A 20,901-nucleotide genomic window follows, 5' to 3' on the forward strand; every position below is an offset into this window, starting at 1 on the left:
AAGTCACCCAAAGTCACCTAATAGATCTTGGAAATGACTTAGAAGTTCCACTAGGCCAGCACAAGGCAGGATCACATGCATCTTATCATGCACTAATCAGACCAGGGTATGGAGATGGAGGAGAAGAGAGAATTTCTAGTAATCATGGAGGAAGCAAGTATTACCCCCGTGTCTCAAACCCAAACCAGCCTCAGCTGGAAAAATCTCTCTAAGGCAACGTACTTTAAACTCATGAGCACACTTATTTGTGTATCTCCTACGTCATCGAGTGTCATCCTTGTGTAAGGGGGCAAGTGATTGTTGAAATGAGTTGACTCATCTATGGTGAAGAGCTATATGGATGTCTGGAATCAGAATATGTTTCTGAGGTTTTTTTTTTTGTTTTTTTTTGTTTGTTTGTTTGTTTGTTTTTTTGAGACGGAGTCTCGCTCTGCCGCCCAGGCTGGAGTGCAGTGGCCGGATCTCAGCTCACTGCAAGCTCCGCCTCCCAGGTTCACGCCATTCTCCTGCCTCAGCCTCCCAAGTAGCTGGGACTACAGGCACCCGCCACCTCGCCCGGCTATTTTTTTGTATTTTTTAGTAGAGACGGGGTTTCACTGTGTTAGCCAGGATGGTCTCGATCTCCTGACCTCGTGATCCGCCCGTCTCGGCCTCCCAAAATGCTGGGATTACAGGCTTGGGCCACCGCGCCCGGCCTGTTTCTGAGGTTTTTAAGTCTTGAAGAAACAATCAGTTGAGTGCATAGAATTTTTGCTCTATTTGCTCTCTCTTAACATGGAAATGGAAAGATCCCCTTTGCATTTTTAATTGGAGAAGGCACTCTTAGTTAATAGGCTTACAGAACATGTCCTCACCATGTGCACTCAGAAACTACATTGAATAAACTTTTAATTATTTTATTATTATTTTTGAGACAGACTCTCACTCTGTCACCCAGGCTGGAGTGCAGTGGTGCGATCTTGGCTCACTGCAACCTCTACTTCCCAGATTCAAGCGATCCTTATGCCTCAGCCTCCCAAGTAGCTGACGTTACAGGCTTGTACCACCACACCCAGCTCATTTTTATATTTTTAGTAGAGTCGGGATTTCACCATGTTGGCCAGGCTGGTCTTGAACTCCCGACCTCAGGTGATCCGCCCACCTCGGCCTCCCAAAGTGCTGGGATTACAGGTGTGAACCACTGCACCTGGCTGTGAACGCACTTTTTAAAATTAAAAATACAAACATACAAACAAAACAAAACACACCCTCTCTGGGTAAAACAGCTGAATTATCCACCAATTCTTTGTTATTGTAGAGCAGTAGCTACGCCCGTAAGAGAGATCACCAGCGTGGAATTACCAAGAAAAAGCCTGCTGAGCTATATACATGCTTATTTCTTATTTCAACTGACATTAATATGGAAATGATACGAGATACTCCTTTAGTACCTATTGATTTTCCCACATTATTTTACAGAAACTCTTGGGTCCCTCCAGATGAATAAAAGCTGTCCTCAGATCCTCACTTACTCCTGTAATACAGTGAGCATCACAAAGTAAAATGAAGTCTGAGCAAGATCCCTCTTGGTAAATAGTCTGCTGCTGAGTGCCCCATGGCACTTGGCCACCGTGACACCAATTTCAAAAGGTTAGATCTAAATGGCGAATGTTCTTAAAATACCTTCCTAATTGTCTGTTGACTTTAAAAATCATATTTAACAGTAGTATTCATTTATGTCCTAAATGGGAATTGTCTTGTTTTTCTCTTTGGTGCCCTTGATATTAAATTGCTGTGGTTTGGGGAGGATTCTAAGTGGACTCTGTTTGTTCTTATTGCGCGTAGGCCTTGAGGAATATACTGACTTCCTGTGAATTTGTCTCACTGCAGAGCAAGGGGTCTGGGTGACCGTGTCAGAATGTTGGGTAAGATGTGGGGGTGAGTGGGTGGGGGTTAGAAGCCTCCAACTTGCCTAGGAACAGCTCTCCATTCTTTAGTTTCTTCTTGAGCCAGACCTACAATCTGAAGAGTACTCTCTGTGTACTCTGAAGAAGGCACCATGATATTTCTTTGGGCGGTACACACTTGCAAATGAAAGGTCATATTATGCTTGGTAGATTTCTCATCACTTATGATTATTTAAGCAGACGGGAAGGAATTCTACAAAATAAGGACATAGAAAGGCCGACGCGGTAGCTCAACCCCTATAATCCCAGCACTTTGGGAAGCCGAGGCGGGTGGATCACGAGGTCAGGAGATTGAGACCATCCTGGCCAACATGGTGAAACCCCATCTCTACTAAAAATACAAAAATTAGCCAGGTGTGGTGGCGCATGCCTGTAATCCCAGCTACTTAGGAGGCTGAGGCAGGAGAACAGCTTGAACCTGGGAGTCGGAGGTTGCAGTGAGCCGAGATCACGCCACTGCACTCCGGCCTGGCGGCAGAGCAAGACTCCCTCTTTAAAAAAAAAAAAAAAAAAAGTACATAGAATAGTCAGATATGGAAAAAGGGATAAATTATACTTCGTATAGTGATTCCTCTACTCATTCTTGATAAACTGTAGAACACTGCTTCCCTTGTCACACAATCCTTTTAATTAAAAAAAAAATGCAACGATATACTTGCTGAATTTTTACAAGATTCTTAAGTCAGCTTTTGACATGGAGACATGTTCTTGCTGAATGAATAAATCAAGATAGAAAACCTTATTTATTTAGCCAGAAATGTGTCCTTGCAGCTGTTCCCTGGAGCTCTCAGAATTGCCTAGTAGTGGATCTCATAGAAAGAAGTTATAGGTGAAGCTTCAGTAGAAAAGGAACCAGAAAGACAATCACTAATGTTCTTTTCCTCCCTTCTCCTCCCCTCTCTGCCCCTCCCTTCCCCTCCCCTCCTCTTTCTTCCCTTCCCCTCCCCTCCCCTTTCTTCCCTTCCCCTCCCCTTCCTTCTCCTCCCCTCCCCTTTCTTCTTTCCCCCTCCCCTCCCCTCCCTCCCCTCTCCTCCCCTCACTTCCCTCCCTCTCTTTCCAGTTTTCTTTCTTATTTCTTCCTCTACTCCCTCTTCCTCCTCCTCCTTCTTTAAGAAATGACATAATTTAAGACACTGCTGCAGATGATTTAAAACATATATTTACCTTCCTTTTTTGGATATGACCTAAAAGGAAAAAGTGATGTAAAGGAAGAAAACGACAGGTTAGAATAGCTCCTCCTCCTCTTCTGGTTATAAAGATTGGTCTCCAGTAGCATCCTATGAAGGCAGCTGGAGGCGATCTGCTCAGTGTCAGGGTGGTGTTATGTGCTTGTCTGAAAAATGAAAAGATGATTTAATCTCGTGTGTGTGTTTTAACAGGATTAACTTCATGACCCCTTGGGAGGAGGGGTAGAGAAAGGATCTCACACCGGTGGCCTAAGGAAGTGCAATTATGGAAACTGGAGGGTGTGTGCTAACTGCCAACCAGTCCGGAACTTCAGTTGTGCTCATAAGGGTCCACACAACAGCCTTCATCCTTGCCCAGGCCATAAACCTCATCTGGGTTATTTTGACTCTCCATCCTGAAGTTATTTTTCTTTCCCAGTGCAGGTGAGAACGTGTTCATCAGGTCAGCAGGGAAAGGCATACAAAGCAGGATAATGTAGAAATCTACTGGGAGAACTCTCTTTTGTCCATGAGCTAAACATACCTTAATCACCTTACCTTTAAATCAACGAACAAACAAAAAGCATACATAAGAACCAGAAGCAAAGAAAATAGCAGTGACAGTAACCAAACTAAACAAAAACAAAAACTATCTTGTACTCCTCTGGGTTGCAGAGTTTTAACATAACTTTAAAAAATTATGATTAAAATAGATATTCATTGGGAGAATGCAGATAAGCAAGTAGAAAACAATGAAACACAATCTTAGCATTCAGAAATAACTCTGGTTATATTTTTTGGGTTTAGACTCTCAAAGTGCATGTGTGTGTGTATCCCTGTGTGTGTGTGTGTGTGTGTGTGTGTCTGTCCTACACACAACCAATACAAACATAAATTTACCAAAATGAAAACATGTTTGCTCTTATTACTCTTAATAAGCATACTCATTCTTTAATAACTGCAGAATATGTGATCATATGAGTGTACTATAGTGAATATAACTGGCTCTGACTACTGTGTGTGTAAGATGTCTTGCAATTTTTCTTTCTTATAAATTGCTTTATAAAAATTGTTCTTGTAGCCAAGTGTTTGTGACGTTACAAATGTTTACTCAGGATAAATTCCTAGAAGCAGGATTTCTACGTTAGAGGTTAAGGACATTCTGAAAGCTTTTGCTGTTAAGTAATGTGAAGACACCAAGAGACCTCACCCCCATATTCTTTTGTCAGCAGTGTATGAGATGCCTAGATTCTTACTACTCCTGAGGGTAATCATTGAAGTGAAAGGAAATACTTAAAAGTGGATTTTTAAAGACGAATGACTAGGCAGTTTCATTCAGCCTTTTGGAATATTCAGACTTTATTGCCGGACCAGTCTTTTCCAGGAGTTCACTTGTTACCAAATGACTTAGAGTCACACTATAAAAGGGGTCATGCCGATGGTATTGTTCATTCACTTATAAGAAAGGTCACGTCTTTCTTGCTTTATTCAAAGGAGCGGAAGCTGGCTTGCTTCCAGCTGGGATATCCTGATTGGAAGTCAGCTCGGACAGTCAGCTTTGCTCCTTCCTTTACCATCCTCTTAGTGCAAGTTCCTCAAAGAAGAGTGGGATGTGTACACATGCTGATTTGCACATACACAATGCATCGAACACGTGATCTACTTTGCCCATCCTGTGTGGCTTTGGGGTCCAAGGGGAAGGGAGAGGTGAGAGGCTGAGAAAATGGGCATTTCTTCCTGGTAAGTCTGTATCAAAGATGAGTGTTTGGCTCACCAACAGCTGCTACACTAATTATTCATCTTAATAACAATGAGTAACGATTTTTAAAACTCGCAAGCGCCTACCAACACTACATTTAGTGCTATACGATATGCTTAGCTCAGAGTCCTTGTTGGACATTTTATAATAGCCTTTAAAATAATATCTTACATTTTCAAAGCCCTTTACTGTGGACAAAGTGTTTTCATATTGATAAGTGAATGTAGGGTGGGTGGTCAGATTTGGTGGTATTTCGTGCTCTTTACCCGTGTTTGAATACTGCTCAATTTCAAGCCTTCTGACGATTCCTTCTGTTTCAGATCTATCATTTAAATCCTTACTTAAAAAAAAAACCAATGATGGGCTCAAATCTCTTATCCTATTTCTTAATAGGATGGGATAAAATGAAAGATGTGGTTAGCTGTGATGACACATTTAAATAAATAGAAAAAATAGAAAAGTCAATCATGTGGCAAGATATGCTTTCACTTAGTGTCTTGTCCCCTGGAAGTCAACATGAAAAAGTGCTCTGGCTCTTGGATTAGAAAAAGCCCCAAACATCTTTCATGCATGGCTGGAAGCGTAAGACTCGTTACCTTGGCTCTAATCCAGTGCAAAGGGGAATTTCAAGAGCTGGTTCACATATTTGTAATTTTCCAGTTTTAAGCATACACTTCCTATCCTGGCCATTTGTGCTTTCTGGGGGAAGCTAGCAAATTGCTTGTGCAGAGGGAAAATGGTTCTTGATATCTTAAAACCGTAAAGTGCTGTGGGATATTTTTGGATAAAGAGTTCAGGGAGATCATTAATTTTGTAACCACTGTGTTGTCATTAGCACAGTTCTAGGCTTACAATGTTTTATTAGTGTGGTTTGCATGATTAGTTTACTTGGAGAATCATTGTAAATTATTGATGCTGTCATTCTGCTGTGGGGAAGCCTAGCAAACTGGAAGAAATAAAAAAGGCATAGATTTTGTTGTTGTTGTTTTTAATCCTAGTTTATGAGCTGCAGTACTCACTAAAGTGCTTTGGAAACCTACTAAAAGATTTATTAATTCAGGAAAAAAGATACTGGTTCAGAGGACCACCAGAGGAAGCTTCAGGGAGCAGAGGGGCCCCAGAAGGTCTTTGAGCAGGAAAATAGTACTGTGAGCAACAAACTACCTTGTTTAATTGAAATGGAGCGTTCTCTAAGAAGTTGAAAGGCAATGGGTCAAACAGATAAAACTTTGAGTCATTTCGATAAGAAATTTAAGAGTAGCTTTCAAGGGCTGGGCGTGTGGCTCCTGCCTGTAATCCCAGCACTTTGGGAGGCCAAGGCAGGTGGATCACAAGGTCAGGAAATCGAGACCATCCTGGATAACACGGTGAAACTCCGTATCTACTAAAAATACAAAAATAATAATAATAATAATAATTAGCCCAGCGTGGTGGCAGGTGCCTGTAGTCCCAGCTACTCGAGAGGTTGGGGCAGGAGAATGGTGTGAACCCGGGAGGCGGAACTTGCAGTGAGCCGAGATCACACCACTGCACTCCAACCTGTGTGACAGAGTGAGACTCCGTCTCAAAAAAAAAAAAAAAAAAAAAAAGAAAAAGAAAAATAGAGTAGCTTTCAAAAAGCCAGAGCTAAGTGCTAGGACAAATCTCCCAAGAAGATGGACACAGGTGATATATCCTACATAGTACGCCACATAGCCCATCATGGGTGCTTACTGCGTGAGCGGCTACCCTTCTTGCAACTAAACATGGTGATCATGACTGGCCAGAAGCCCTTGCTGGAGGAAGGGGAGAAGAGCAGAAGGCATTTACATAAAAGATGCATCAGTACTTCTCATTGTGAAAATATACAAGTAAACCCAAAGCCCTTGTTGATGGCCGACCCTCAGTCCTGGCACTCTCTTGCTGGATTGGCTTATCCTTCTAGATGAGCTGTGCTCTTTTGTGATTTTGGCTTTCTGTAAATGGTATCCCACTGCACATCCAAACATAAACGTGCTTGTAACATGTCAAGTATCTCTTGAAACTCTTTCTGTATAAGTATACTCAGAACCACTTTTAATTTTAAACTGCAGGTTGCATTTTATAGTAGGATGTACTCTATATATGCGGTCATTCTCCTGTAAATAGATAGTTAGATTTTTCTGATGCTGCCTGCCTGATAAGAATGATGTTGTGGGTTCCAGGTGTTTAATGTCAGTTATCTTCTGCCCAGTCAGGCGAAGGAGAAGTAATATTCCACGAACGTCTGAGGTTGGCTGGCCAGCAGAGTTTGGATGGTCGAACACAGTTTTTGGCTCTGCCTTTGATGGGTAAGTGTGTAAGACCCATGTTGTTGCTTCTACTTAGCCTTAGAGGAAAACATCTTAACTACAGTATTGAGGGAACTATGTTTCCATCAGGAGACACTTGCATTTATTCCATAGGACAGTTAGGTTATGTTAATATTTTCTGATTTTCCTCTCCTTTCTGTAAGGGTAAAGGAAAAATAATTTTTAACCTATGTTTTAGACTTCAGTGAGAACCCTCTCCTATATTCACACTTTCATTACTTTTCAGTAGATTCACAGAAACATCTATGTAGACTTAACAGTTTGGCCATTAGCTTATGGTAAAGCTTAGGACATATTCTTCCTTGCCTAAGTGTGAGTATTAATTTATGATTTAAATGACTGTGTTGCCTTTTTGTTTTGTGACTGAGACAGGGCTGATACTGGTTATGGGATGTGTGTATCATCCCAGCTCCCATAAAAGGGGCTGATTTGCCTATTAAAATCATTAAAGGAATAAAACCTATTAGGGGAAGTAATGATTAGGTCACAACATCCATGATAAATAGAGAACTGGCTAGTTAAAATGACCGAGTTAAAAATGTTAATTTTGTTCATGGGTTTTAATGTTTTATATTCCTGTTTAGCAGGAAGGGAGAATTTATTTAGGACTGAATGGAAGCTATTACAGGTGGTATTATTATTATAGAGTAACCCATGAAGAAGGATATTTTGTTTAAGCCTTCAATATCATACAATAAATATTAAGTATTTCATAAACAATAAAAATAATCTTTTCTCTGTTGACTTTGGTTACTGATACTATTTGAAATAGAATAATGAGTTCAGTTCAGGATATCTGAGAGCAAAGATTACAAGGGAAAATTGCTGAAGATAAACCCCCCCCTCCTGCAATCTCTAAGGGCAGAGTTTATCTTGTCTGGTCTAACTCATGTGGGAATTTCAAACATCTGAAAAAGTTCTATTTGGAGTGAATGATTGGCCTTGAATTTTGACCTCTATAACAGAGATAACTTGGATTTTTTGGGAAATTTGATGATGATGTATAGTGAATTTTCTTATCTGGGAAAGATGAGTTTTTGAAGTGTTGTTATGGAATGGGTCTTTCTGGAAGAGTCTAGTTTTGACTCAAGCTAGCTTCCCAAATGCTGCTTGAAATCATAATATCTTGGAGAATGCTTGTAGTGCTCTTAAGTGGGCAGGGAATCTTTGTTTATTCCCTGGCAGCGATGTATGGCATTTCCAGTTACTCAGGCTTAGGGAATAGAGCAGTCTTCTCCCGCAGGACTCAACTCTGCACCCTACAAAAGAATTGGCCTCGTTAGGGTACTTTTGATTTGTTGTGCTAGTTTAAGCAAGGGGCACTTGACTGGGTATGATTTACTTTGTGTTTACAAGAGGAAAACATATAAACAAACTTCCGTCTCTATTAGGTAATCAACAAATGTTTATGGAGTGTTTACTGTGCACTTTCAATTGTGCCATGGCCTTTTGGGGATATAAAAATAAATTATCGGAAGTTTCTGAATTACCTTCCCCCCAGACACCATTCTTTTCTCTGGGCAGGACTTTCCATTTAACTGTACCTAAAAGTCCCAAGTCAGATAATGTTTGAGATTGTGTCCTGCCTTCCCAGAAACATCAGCACATCTGGAGCTGTAGCCTTGGGGTTGCTTGAATTTGACTCCTTGCCCATTCTTCATGACTGTGTTCTGGACCCCTGGCAGGTCAGCTTTTTGTTTTGTTCCTGTCTACTGCTGACCTCTTCAGACCTTGCACTTGTCCATATGCCTGCCCCTGTCTGTTCCAAGTCAGGTTTCCAGCTTCACTGTCTGTTGGATTCAATTCCTATCAGCTACTGGGTCTGCTCCTGTCTTGGTCTTGCTTTGGTGACCCCTTTTCTACTCTTGGGCTCTAGATTATGTTTTCTTTTAGCTCACAGCTTGGTGTTCAGCCATGGTTTATACCCATCATGACTTTATCCAGCTGTTCTCCAGAGTAGGTTGGGCAAGAGGATGTGTATGCCTTGGTGAAAAAGTATTACCTCTTTAGGGAAACTGTGCAGGATACCTGTGAAAACACATCCATTACTTTAGTTGTGGCGATAGCATGGTGGTGAGGAGCACATTCTGGAATTAGATAACGTTGATTCTCTGTCCTTTGTCTCCCATCTGTGTACCTTTGTAGGGGTTATTAATCCTCTGTTTTCTCATATGTAAAATGTGAACATGACAAATTTCACAGGGTTGCTATGGGCTAGAAGATGCGTAGGATATCCTCAGCATATAGTAAGTGTTCAGTAAATAATAGCTATTGCTTTCATTATAAGTGTCTGGGGAATTGCAAGTAGCTTGGTGTTATTATTGCATGCTTCAATAACTTGGAAGTTATGCTACCAGCTTTAGTTAGTCCTTCTAATTTATTACAACTGATATATATATATTAAGTATCTTCTATGGGCAAAGGGTTATGTCAAGCACTTTCCAGGATGTAAAGTATAGAATATGATCTCTATAAAAACCTTGAAAGAGGTTGCAATGTATTAGGAAACAAAACAATTTTATTAAGAGGCCAAATGTGATAGACGGTGCAAGGGAGATGCCAAGTCTAGTGGGAGCAGAAGGAAAGAATGGGGTGTCTAATGGCTCAGATAATTGGAAAGGGCTCCATCAAGTAGAGGACATCTGAACTAGACCTTGAAGGATGTGAATATTTCTGGAGACAAAGAAGGGAGATGTAGGAATTTCAGTAGGCAAATATTGAGGTAAGAGGGCATATTTAGGGTAAAGTGATCTTGAGCAGGTAGATATTGAGGTAAGAGGAAGTATTTGGGGAAAGCGGTCTTACAGTGTTGTTTAAATTGGGGATCTTTGTAAATGTACATTTGGAGACCATTGTATGAATGATCTCAAATGTCACGGCCAACAAATTTAGACTTTATTCTATGGCAAGTGAAGGATGTTGAGCAGCACAGTGTTATAATCAGGTCACATTTAAGGAAAGATTGGCTGGAATAGATCATGAGATGAATTGGAGCTGCTGTATTAGATGTGGAGGCAGTGAGAAGAGAGAATAAATTATTGCATTTGTCTAGGTGGGAGGAATCCTGGATTGTATTAGGATATAAGACAGAAAACATATAAGAGTCATTTCAGTGGTTGAAGCAAGAGGACTGATTGAATGTAGAAGGCAGGGAAGGTGGATACATTGGAAAACTCACTGGAGTCTGGGAGCCTGGGAAGACAGTGACATCATTAACATAGAAATGGAAGGAAGGAGGAGGATAAAGAAAGATGATCAGTCTTGTTTAGTGCATATAGATGTGGTGCCTAGGACTAGTGGCATATTCTGGTGGAAGCATTTAGCAGCCAGTTGGAAAGACCTTGTAAGGTAGCACTGCTCAAATCCCGTTGGGATCTAGTTTGTTTTTAAATCCATGTAGGCTAGAATCCTTCTCATACTTTTCTACTCAGTATTTTTTATTTATTTTTTGCACTATTCTCCTTAGCAGCATCTAATACCAGTTTTCCCCTTGGAGGTTTGCCCAGTGGTACAGTTAGGGAAATAATAATGATTCTGCCTGGTGTGTATGTGTGTGTGTGTGTATGTGTGTGTGTGTGCGCGTGCGTGCGTGTGGTGTGTGTGTGTGTTTATTATAGCTCAGTCTATAAGGGAACATGCAATCTTTAACTTATCTGACCTCTGTTTTCTAACTTGTAAAATATGATGAATAATAATCACCTTATGTCTCCTAGGATAGTTGTATGTCCAAATTAGAATGTCACTAAAAACACAATTAAAGTGCTATATAAATGAAATGAATCATTCTTATACTCATCATCAAAGTCCATAGCGGATGTCTTTCAGGTGACTTTTAAACCCATTACCCCATTGCTTCCTATAAACTAGGAAATCACCCAATGAGAACTCCTTTTTTTTTTTCTTTTTTGGCATTAGCCTGTGAATCATAGACTTATTTCTTCTAAAGTGACAATTAAAAGCAAAGAGAAGGAAAGCTCAACTGCACAAACACATCTATTTATATTTTAAACTGAAAGTGCATCACCCAAACCACAAAACCCCAAATCAAATTTTAGCTCCTTCCGAGCCCATGTCCAGCCCTTGGGCTCTCCCGGAGGTGAACTGTTGGGAAAGTGTGTGGGCTTCAAGCCCAGGATCGACTCAGTGGCTTCTTCCTCTCCCATCCCCACGCCTTCCCTCCAGCACACCTGTTTGCAGAACTTCTTCCTCTCTTGCCCAGGCATTTTGATTCTGGTCACGACCACCTGTGAAGGATGACGCAGATGTAGCCCTACGCACATCCTTGCCTTGTTGCTGTCTTCAGGGTCCCAAACTGGGTTGATTCACCCCACAGGACGTTATTTTTAGCCTTTATCTCTTAGTGATTTTGTTTTCTTTCCGCTGCCTTTTGACCTGAGAGCTGGAAATAAAGTCCGCCTTCCATAAAGACGAGAAAGTTGTCAGTCATTTCCTTCCTGCTCACATGAAAGGCCGGCCCAACGGGGCTTGCAGAAGATGCTGAAAGTTCCAGTTCACTGGGTCCTGAAAACACTCACACTTTAGGAGTGAATTTCATCTCTTCCGTGTAGACTAAGCAGAGAGGTTGCCTGGGATAGGCAGCTGTTCTTTCAAAGGGTCTTGAAGATGCTCAAGGGAAATGCAGTGAAAGAAAACCACATTTTCCCTCTCCTTTTGATCATGGTTGCTGAACCCAAACACCTGGGCAGCCTCCCTACTTTTAAATATTTGAAATAATTAAAAGAAATTCACAGGCAAAACGAGAAATTATTGCTTTTAGCATGAAATCATATCACACTATAACATCATTGGACAGAAAACTTAGTTTTTACTATGAAATAAAATATGAGAAATTGCTTTGCAAATTTTGTAAAGTGCTAGGTATGTTACAGATCTCAAAAATTATAGTTTGTTTTTTCTGAAATGAATATATGCATATATCTCAAATGAAATAGAAATATATAAAAATAAAAGAGAAAAATATATGAGCATGCAGTATCTTTTTCAATAGTGGAATTCATTTTTGGGCTATTATAATTCAACCAGTTGCCTATTGATAAGCATTTTTGGAGAGGTATTATCAATATTAGTGCCCCTACTTTCCTCATACATTTATGAGTGAACTTTTCTATCATTATCATTCAGATTAAATTCTAAATGTGTAATTACTGACTCAAGGCATACACAGTTAAATTTTTAAAATTAAGTTATAGGTGATGAATGAAAATTATATGTATTTATGGTATGCGACATGATGTTTTGATATATGCCTCTGTCGTGAAGTGGTTAAATGAAGCTAGTTAACATCTCCATTACCACAATATACTTATTTTTTTTGTTGTGAAAACATTTAACATCTACATTCTTAGCAGTTTTTCTAGTACACAGTACATTATTACCAACTATAGTCACCCATTTCTCCAGGAAGACAGTACCAATTTACAGTTTCTACAGAGATGTGTGTAAATTTCCATTTTCTCAAACTCTTGCCAACAGAGGGTTTTGTTGGCCTGTCTTCTTAATCTTTGCTACTTTGGCTGTCCTCTTTGTTATTGGGTAACTTGAATATCTTTGTATATATTTCTGAGCTATTTAACATCTGTCTCTAATGAATTGTTTAATCCTTTCCCATTGTTTTTTCCTGTGAGGTTATCTTTTACTAATTGATTTATAAGAATCACTTTCCTATTGGGTATTAATTATTTTTCTCTTACATATGCAAATATCTTCCCAGTTTGTTACTTGTCTTTTTGTTGCCATACAATTTTTTCCTTTGTTTTTAAGTGGCTAGGCCTATTCATCTTTTCCTTTATGGTTTCTGCTTTTTGCATTGGATGGCCTTTTCTGTCACTGGATATGAAGCTTGCTTCTAGGCAGGCTTTGGAGCTGGACAGACCAACTCAATCCTCCTTTCTGTCTCACATTGGCTGAAACTCAAAGAGGTCAAATCAGTTGCCCAGGTCTGTAAATCGGGATCATAATCCCTATTTCACAATGTTGTTCAATGACAAGTGGGCTTAGAGGTCCAGAGCTCAGGACTAGACTTGCCACGAAGGAGGGGCAGGGTGTTAGTTTCCTTTCTCCCTCTTATCTTCAAAATGAACTGGATACAGATTTAGTTCTTCTAAAGAAGGTCTCTTTTACTGTCTTGCTTTCAGTTAATACTAATAAATGCTCCACAGGGAAGCGATTCTCAGGATGTCCTATGGGTATCAAGGGAGTGCCCATCTCTTTCCTGCTTTGGCATCTTGTTTTTTTTTTTTTTTTTTTGGAAAAAGAAAGTAGGTAATTTCTGTTCCTGTATTTTCATCAAGTTATACATTTTTGAAAGAATAATTTGACTCATGGGAAAATGCAACTCAAAGATGAAAAACTAAAAAGATTGAACGTAGATGTTCATGTGAAGGTCTCAGGTTAAACAGAGAGAAAAGATGAAGCTGAGGCATCCAGGAGATTTTGGGAAAGAAGGGTTTCTTCCTTGTGGAAGAGACCTCCTTGGGACTTTATTACTTCTACATATGCCTTTATGCTAACAAAATCTAGGCTCAATCATTAAAAAAAGATCTGTTTCTGCTACAACCACCATATTCATCAGCAAGTCAAAAAGTTTAGTTGTATATTGTATAGATAGAATGAAATATGAAAAGATGCCTCGGTAAGAGGTTTACTTGGTTTCACCATCCAACATCTACCTACATGTTTTCATTCTCTCCAGAAATAATGAAGTCATAACTTTCATCTCTTTGCAAAGAAAGTAAATTTTCAGGGAAGCTCCTTTTCTCTGCCAGGTGTAAATTTTGAAACACTCCTCAGTTAGGTCTCCATGTACAAAGCAATGGAGGAAATACAACCAGCCAACAAACTAATCCAAGAAATAGGAGCTCACCGTTACTTTACTCACCCAAATATCTCAAATCTTGGTTATTTCAGCCTGAATTATACAGAATTATTGAATCATTTTAAAGTCATTTTGTGTGTGTAGGCACAGTCTATTTTAGGGCTCTATTCTTTATATCCATAATCAGACGAGTTAATGTATGAAATATTAAGCTTTATAACTCTTGTTTCAATTCTCTTAATAATCTATCTCCTGCTTCTCATATAATAAAATTTAAATTTTACGAACTTTATTTGAAATCATCAGATAAGTGGGATTAAGGATAAATTCAGCATCTGTCATTAAAGATAATCCAGATATGGGATGGGTATGATTTTTTTTATTTTTTTTGAGATGGAGTTTCGCTCTTATTGCTCAGGCTGGAGTGCAATGGCCTGATCTTGGCTCACTGCAACCTCCGCCTCCCGGGTTCAAGTGATTCTCTTGCCTCAGCCTCCCGAGCAGCTGGGATTACAGGCATGCACCACCACGCCGGCTAATTTTATATTTTTAGTAGAGATGGGGTTTCGTCATGTTGGCCAGGCTGGTCTTGAACTCCTGACCTCAGGTGATCCGCCCGCCTCGGCCTCCCAAAGTGCTGGGATTACAGGTGTGAGCCACCACACCGGGTGTGATGGGTATGATTTTTAAAGACCAGAGTACAAATAATAATAACAGTAATAATAAACTATATAAATTATTAATAAAAATAATAATCAAAGAGTATTTTAGTACGTAGGATTGATTGGTTGATTGATTCATTCATCAAATACTTAGTGAATGCCTACTATGTATTAGACAGGATTCTGTATACTGAAGATAGAATGGGAAGCAGATAAGATCCTTGCACACACAGAGCTAATTATCCTGTAGCCAATGGGAGAAACATAACAAATGAGAGAATGCGGAAATGAGATGACTGTAGGTAGTAATAAGCATATAAATAAAATAAAATTAGGAGATGTAAGAGATCATGTTGTGGGGAGGAAGGTGGCAGCAAAAATGCAATACATAGGTTAGGCGGGAAGGTCTCTCTGTAGAGGTGACATTTGTGCTGGGATCTGAGTGATGTGAGAGTGATGAAGCATGTAAGGAAGAGTTTTCCAAACAGAGGGGACAGCGGCTACTAAGGCCCAGGGGAAAGAATGAGTTTGGTGGTTGTATGTATGATGGTTAATTTTATGTGTCAACTTGGCTACACCGTGGTAGCCAGGTGCTCAGTCAAGTACTAGTCTAGATGTTGCTGTGAAGATATTTTTTAGATGAGATTCTGTGTAAATCAATACACTTTGAGGACATGGACAGACACTTCTCCAAAGAAGACATATAAGTGGCTAACAAACCTATGAAAAAATGCTCAACATCACTAATCATTAGAAAAATGCAAATCAAAACCACAATGAAATGCCATCTCACACCAGTCAGAATCGCTATTATTAAAAACACCAAAAAACAACAGATGCTGCTGAGGCTGTGAAGAAGAGAGAATGCTTATACACTGTTGGTGGGAATGTAAATGAGCTCAGCCACTGTGGAAAGCTGTTTGAAAATTTCTCAAAGAGCTTAAAACAGAATTACCATTTGACCCAGCCATCCCATTCCTGGCTCTATATCCAAAAGAAAATACATTGTTCTACCAAAAAGACACATGCACTGGTATGTTAATCACAGCACTATTCACAATAGCAAAGGCATGGACTCAACCTAGGTGCCCATCCGTGGTGGACTGGAAAATGATAATGTGGTAGATATAAAAAATGTGGTATATATCATGTAATACTATGCAGCCGTAGAAAAGAACAAAATCATATTCTTTGCAGCAACATGGATGGAGCTGGAGGCCGTTATCCTAAGTAAATTAATGCAGGAACAGAAAACCAAACACTGCATGTTCTCACTTGTAAGAAAGAGCTAAACACTGGGTAGTCATGGACACAAAGATGGCAACAATAGACCCTGGAAACTACTAGAGTGGAGAGGAAAGGAGAGGAGCAAGGGTGGAAAAACTGTTGGTTACTGTGCTCACTACCTGAGTGATGAGATCATTCATATCTCAAATCTCAGCATCACACAGTATACCCAGGTAACAAACCTGCTCATGTACCTCCTGAATCTAAAATAGAAGTTATTCTTTAAAAAAAACACTTTGAGAAATGCAGATTACTCTTGGAAATGCAGGTGAGCCTCATCTAATCACTTGAAAGTCTGAGGAGAACAAAGATTGGTGTCTTCTCTGGAAGAAACAATTCTTCCTGCAGACTCTTTGGACTTGAGCTGAAACATCAGCCTTCCCTGGATCTCAAAGTTGCTACCTTACCCTACAGGTTTTCACCTTGCCAGCCTCCACAATCACATGAGCCAATTTCTCAGAATAAATATCTTTCTCTCACACACATGCTGTTTGCTCTGTTTCTCTGGAGAATCCTGACTAATACGCTACATGAATAATAAGTTGAAAAGAGGAGAGACTAAAGTGACAAGAGTAAAGATGAGAAGAAATGGGTGGTGTGGTACATGTTGAAGTTACAGGTTGCAGGAATTACTCGTGAACTGAATGTATGAAGTGAGGGAAAGGATGAAGTCAAGGGCAATTCTTCTGCTAGGCACTGTGCTAGGGGCTCTCTATAATGCCTTATTTTTACAATAATCATTATCACTTATTTTATTTTGTTTTATTTTGTTTTGTTTTGTTTTCTGAGATGGAGTCTTGCTCTGTCGCCCAGGCTGGAGTGCAGTGGCACGATCTCGGCTCACTGCAACCTCCACCTCCCGGGTTCAAGCAATTCTCCTGCCTCAGCCTCCTGAGTAGCTGGGATTACAGGCACCTGCTGCCAAACCCGGCTAATTTTTGTATTTTTAGTAGAGATGGGGTTTCACCCTGTTGGCCAGGCTGGTCTCAAACTCCTGACCTCGTGATCCGCCCGCCTCGGCCTCCCAAAGTGCTGGGATTACAGGCGTGAGCCACCGCGCCTGACCTATCACTTTATATATGAGGAAAGCAAGAGCCAAAATTTTGAGTCAAATAACTTTTCAAAATCGTGAGCCTATAGATGTCCACATTTGTAGATTTTCTGAGGATCATTTAAGACCAAATGCCAAGGAAATACTTTTCAATTGGTTTCTATTTCATGACTTGAAGTTGGGGGTAGGGGAAAGGATGGATTGTTACAGTGGTTTAAGATCCTATTGGTCACATGTAGGTCAGTCTGTCCTATTAAACACAATACAACCTTCCTAGCATCTTGTTTTTCTTACACTTTCTTTATATCTTTGCCAGCCAATGACTCTTCATTTGATTCTTTGTATAGTACTTAATTGTTACTCAGTTTCAATCTATTGTTTAACACACATGCAAGTGGTTAGAAATTTTTCAGAGTCACAATCATATTAGTGATATATTTGAGGGAAGAAAAGCGAGAAAGTGCTTGGTCAACTCCAGTCATATACACACATTTTGTTATTTCATCCTTCCATGTATCCTCCAGAATCCATGCTACCATTCCCATGTTGCAGAAGATCAACCAGGGGCCTGGAGAAAAAAAGTATGATTTTTCTCAGATTACAGAAATAACAAATGACAAAAACAAGGTACAGAGAAGATATGCTAGGACACTCTCCATCATTTCATGCTATTAGTGTTTCTGAATTTTTTTCTACTTTTTTCTGGTATCTCTCCTCTTTGGTTGTTTCATACAACAATCTTTCCCATCTGCCACACTAAATATATATTAAAAATATATTCTAGTTAATATACAGTTTGTGTGGGTGTGTGTGTGCACACGTGAGCACGTGGGCACATGAGTACCTGCACTGGGACTCTTCAGATTTTAATGTAAGTGGGACTTTTTTTTTTTTTCAAGACAATTTTGCTTCGTTGCCCAGGCTGGAGTGCAGTGGAGCAATCTCGGCTCACTGCAACCTCTGCCTCCCAGGTTCAAGCAATTCTCATGCCTCAGCCTCCGGAGTCGCTGGGATTACAGGCACGTGCGATCACACTGGGCTAATTTTTGTATTTTTAGTATAGACAGGGTTTCACCATGTTGGCCAGGCTGGTCTTGAACTCCTCACCTCGAGATTTGCCTGCCTTGGCCTCCCAAAGTGCTGGGATTACAGGAGTGAGTCACTGCGCCAGGCCGTAAGTGGGACTTGTATTTATACTGATTTGGCAGCTTAAAATCACCCTTTCCCCTAGAAATGAACATATATAAGAGGAGACCATTTGACTTTCAAGACAAAGCTTGCTTTACTTCCTTTGCTTTAGTCTGATATTAGTTCTATTGAGTTGTTTTTTCAGTTAATCTAATTATTTTTGAGCAATGACATTTCCTCATTTTTGCACCTTTCAGTTAACAACATCCCCAGGATTTTTCTCTTATAGTCTTCATTATATATACTGAGCAATGTGTTTGTTGGGAAATCATTCTGTAATTCTAGTGTTTACCTGAGTTCAATAACCCCTCAGCATAATACAGTATTAATGAGGACTTTCAAACAAGACAGATAAAACATTGAAATCTTCACGTGCTTGTTTGCAGCTTTTGGATACAGGAGATCATTTAAAATAGACTTTTAATTTTATTTATTTTTGAGTTCTGATAACTTTCTAGATGACCTTGGTGTATGAACAGCATGGGCCAAGGAACTGTTTTTTTTCCGGCTTTCAGACGTCAGATTGCTTCCTTTCACACCTTGGAATGTCAGAAATGTACTAACTTCTTTCTCCCTGAGATGTTTTTCTCTTGCAGTATTATTATGGGGACAGTGGTATTCCGTGTACTTGTTGTCGGGTAGTTTTTCAGACTCTGTTGCAATTGAAACAAAAAGCCAACCAACAAAATCAACTCTTGCAATCATTTCTGTCACAAAGAAAATGTCACATGAACCTTCTCAAAGGCTGGAGATTTAATGCCAAAATGCATTGTGACATTTATAGGGTTTACCTTAGGTTTAGAATAGAGACCTGAATGCCCTAAACTTAGTCCGGTGGCTAAGGATCATTTGAGACCAAATGCCAAGGAAATACTTTTTAATTGGTTTCTATTTCATGACTTGAAGTTGGGGGTAGGGGAAAGGATGGATTGTTACAGTAGTTTCAGATCCTATTGGTCACATGTAGGTCAGTCTGTCCTATTAAACACAATACATGTGTATGGGGGAGTCTTGGTATGTATCCAATTCCATTCTCTATTAAATGACAATCTTGATAAAAGTTTATGGGTTTTTACTAAACAAAAACCAGAAGAGATTTGGTGGCAGAGATATTTAGTGCTCACAAAATATCAGTGCTTCCTTGCCTTCCTTTCTCTGCCTTGCTTGCAGTTAAGTTCGAGCTGTGGACCTGTTTTGGCAAACGGGTTGTGAGCAGAAGTGATGTCTGCCCCTTTCATTTCTGCCCCCAAAATCCCTCCATGACTTTTGGGTTCTCCCCTCCTGTGCTGCAGAGGCCTTGGGAGCTGAGACGGGGAAATGGTGGCAACATAAGATGGAGAAGTCCTGGAGAGAATTTTCCTGGAAAAAAGTCTGCATTGGACTTAGCATGAGCAACAATTGAACCTTTGTGGTATAGAGCTCCCCATATTTTGGGTTCCCTCTTACCGGGGAAAGGCTAATTTTTCAAATTTGTATAATATCAGGATGACTGTCCAAATTTTTATCATAGTTCTGAAATGGGAGAGTTCCCTGACCCACCTTGTGGGACATGCGACAAGGATGTGGCTCCTCTGTTCGGTAGCTGCCACTGCTCAAACTCCTTATGGGAGGGGGAGCATGCAGACAGACGGGTGCAGAAGCTCAAGCAGGTGTGTGTTATAGTGAGCTCTTTTAACTTTGTTGTCTATGTAAAGCTTAAGTGTTAACCAGCTCAGTGGACCCTCTGCCTTTTTGCAAGGACAGAGGGCCAGAGTGACAGCTTTCTGTATTCTGAGCTCTTGTCCAGTGTCCCAGAAAAATTGGGTCACAGATGGATTTGAAGGATGGTGAATGCTGGGGTTTTATTTAGTGGTGGAGGTCATTCTTAGGGGGTGGATGGGGAGCTGGGAAGGGGATGGAGTGGGAAGATGGTCTTTCCCTGGAGTTGGCTGTCCAGTGGCTGATTCTCCAACCGTCCCCAGCCGAACTCCTCCCAACATTCCTTCTCTTCTCCCTGTCTCTACTACTCTTCTCTTTGTCTCCTTCTCTCCTCCTAGAGCTGGGGATTTGTGGTTTATATGGGTACAGGATAGGGGGGTGTGGCGGGCTAAAAGGCAACTTTTGGGTGCAAAAATTGGAATGCCTGTTCCCATTTAGGGCTTCAGGTATCTAGGCTTGAGGGTAGGGCCTTTGCTCAGGACCCCCACCCTCCTGCCTCTTGTCCATATCAGTTCTAAGGCATTGCCTTGGAAACTGTCTGAGAGGTAAAGATTTTATTTCCATAATCTCATAATTCACATCCCAGTCACTTATGCATATGTCTGGACAAACTTTGGTTGCAGTGTTTGGCAGCTCTTTGCGCTCTGCAAAATATTTCTGTGGCATTTGAAAAGCCCAGACAACCCCAACAATGTGGGAGTTGAGGAGGAGAAAATGTAGAAGCAATTTCCCTTTAGAGTTATGCATTTTGCACACAATGCATAGTAGGAGGAACATTTATGTGAACTGTGCTTTTGGGCATCATTGAAAGTTATGGCCTGTAAGAAAATGGGAATCAGTTTTATTTAAGTTGGTCTTTAAAAGGCAGCCCTAGAGGAAATTCTATCCCCATTATCTCTGTCAACTATAATTTTTATGTCTTGCTGCTGACTCTCCATTACACTCCTACATTCCTACCTCTCAAGTCATTTTCTCTATC

At 40.3% G+C, this 20,901-nt stretch overlaps 1 long non-coding RNA gene across 1 annotated transcript in view; it reads left to right on the forward strand.

Annotated features, from left to right (window-relative positions):
- The first annotated feature begins 1,272 nt into the window (after positions 1–1,272).
- LOC139359676 (uncharacterized) overlaps positions 1,273–20,901 on the forward strand; it is a 48,058-nt gene continuing 28,429 nt past the window's right edge. Inside the window, exons 1-4 of the long non-coding RNA XR_011615964.1 lie at positions 1,273–1,904; positions 3,326–3,556; positions 4,607–4,852; positions 7,084–7,180. This is a non-coding gene — a long non-coding RNA (uncharacterized lncRNA). The remainder of the gene's footprint in view (positions 1,905–3,325; positions 3,557–4,606; positions 4,853–7,083; positions 7,181–20,901) is intronic.

Source organism: Macaca nemestrina, chromosome 17 (assembly GCF_043159975.1).
Source record: "Macaca nemestrina isolate mMacNem1 chromosome 17, mMacNem.hap1, whole genome shotgun sequence".
Lineage (NCBI taxonomy): Eukaryota > Metazoa > Chordata > Mammalia > Primates > Cercopithecidae > Macaca > Macaca nemestrina.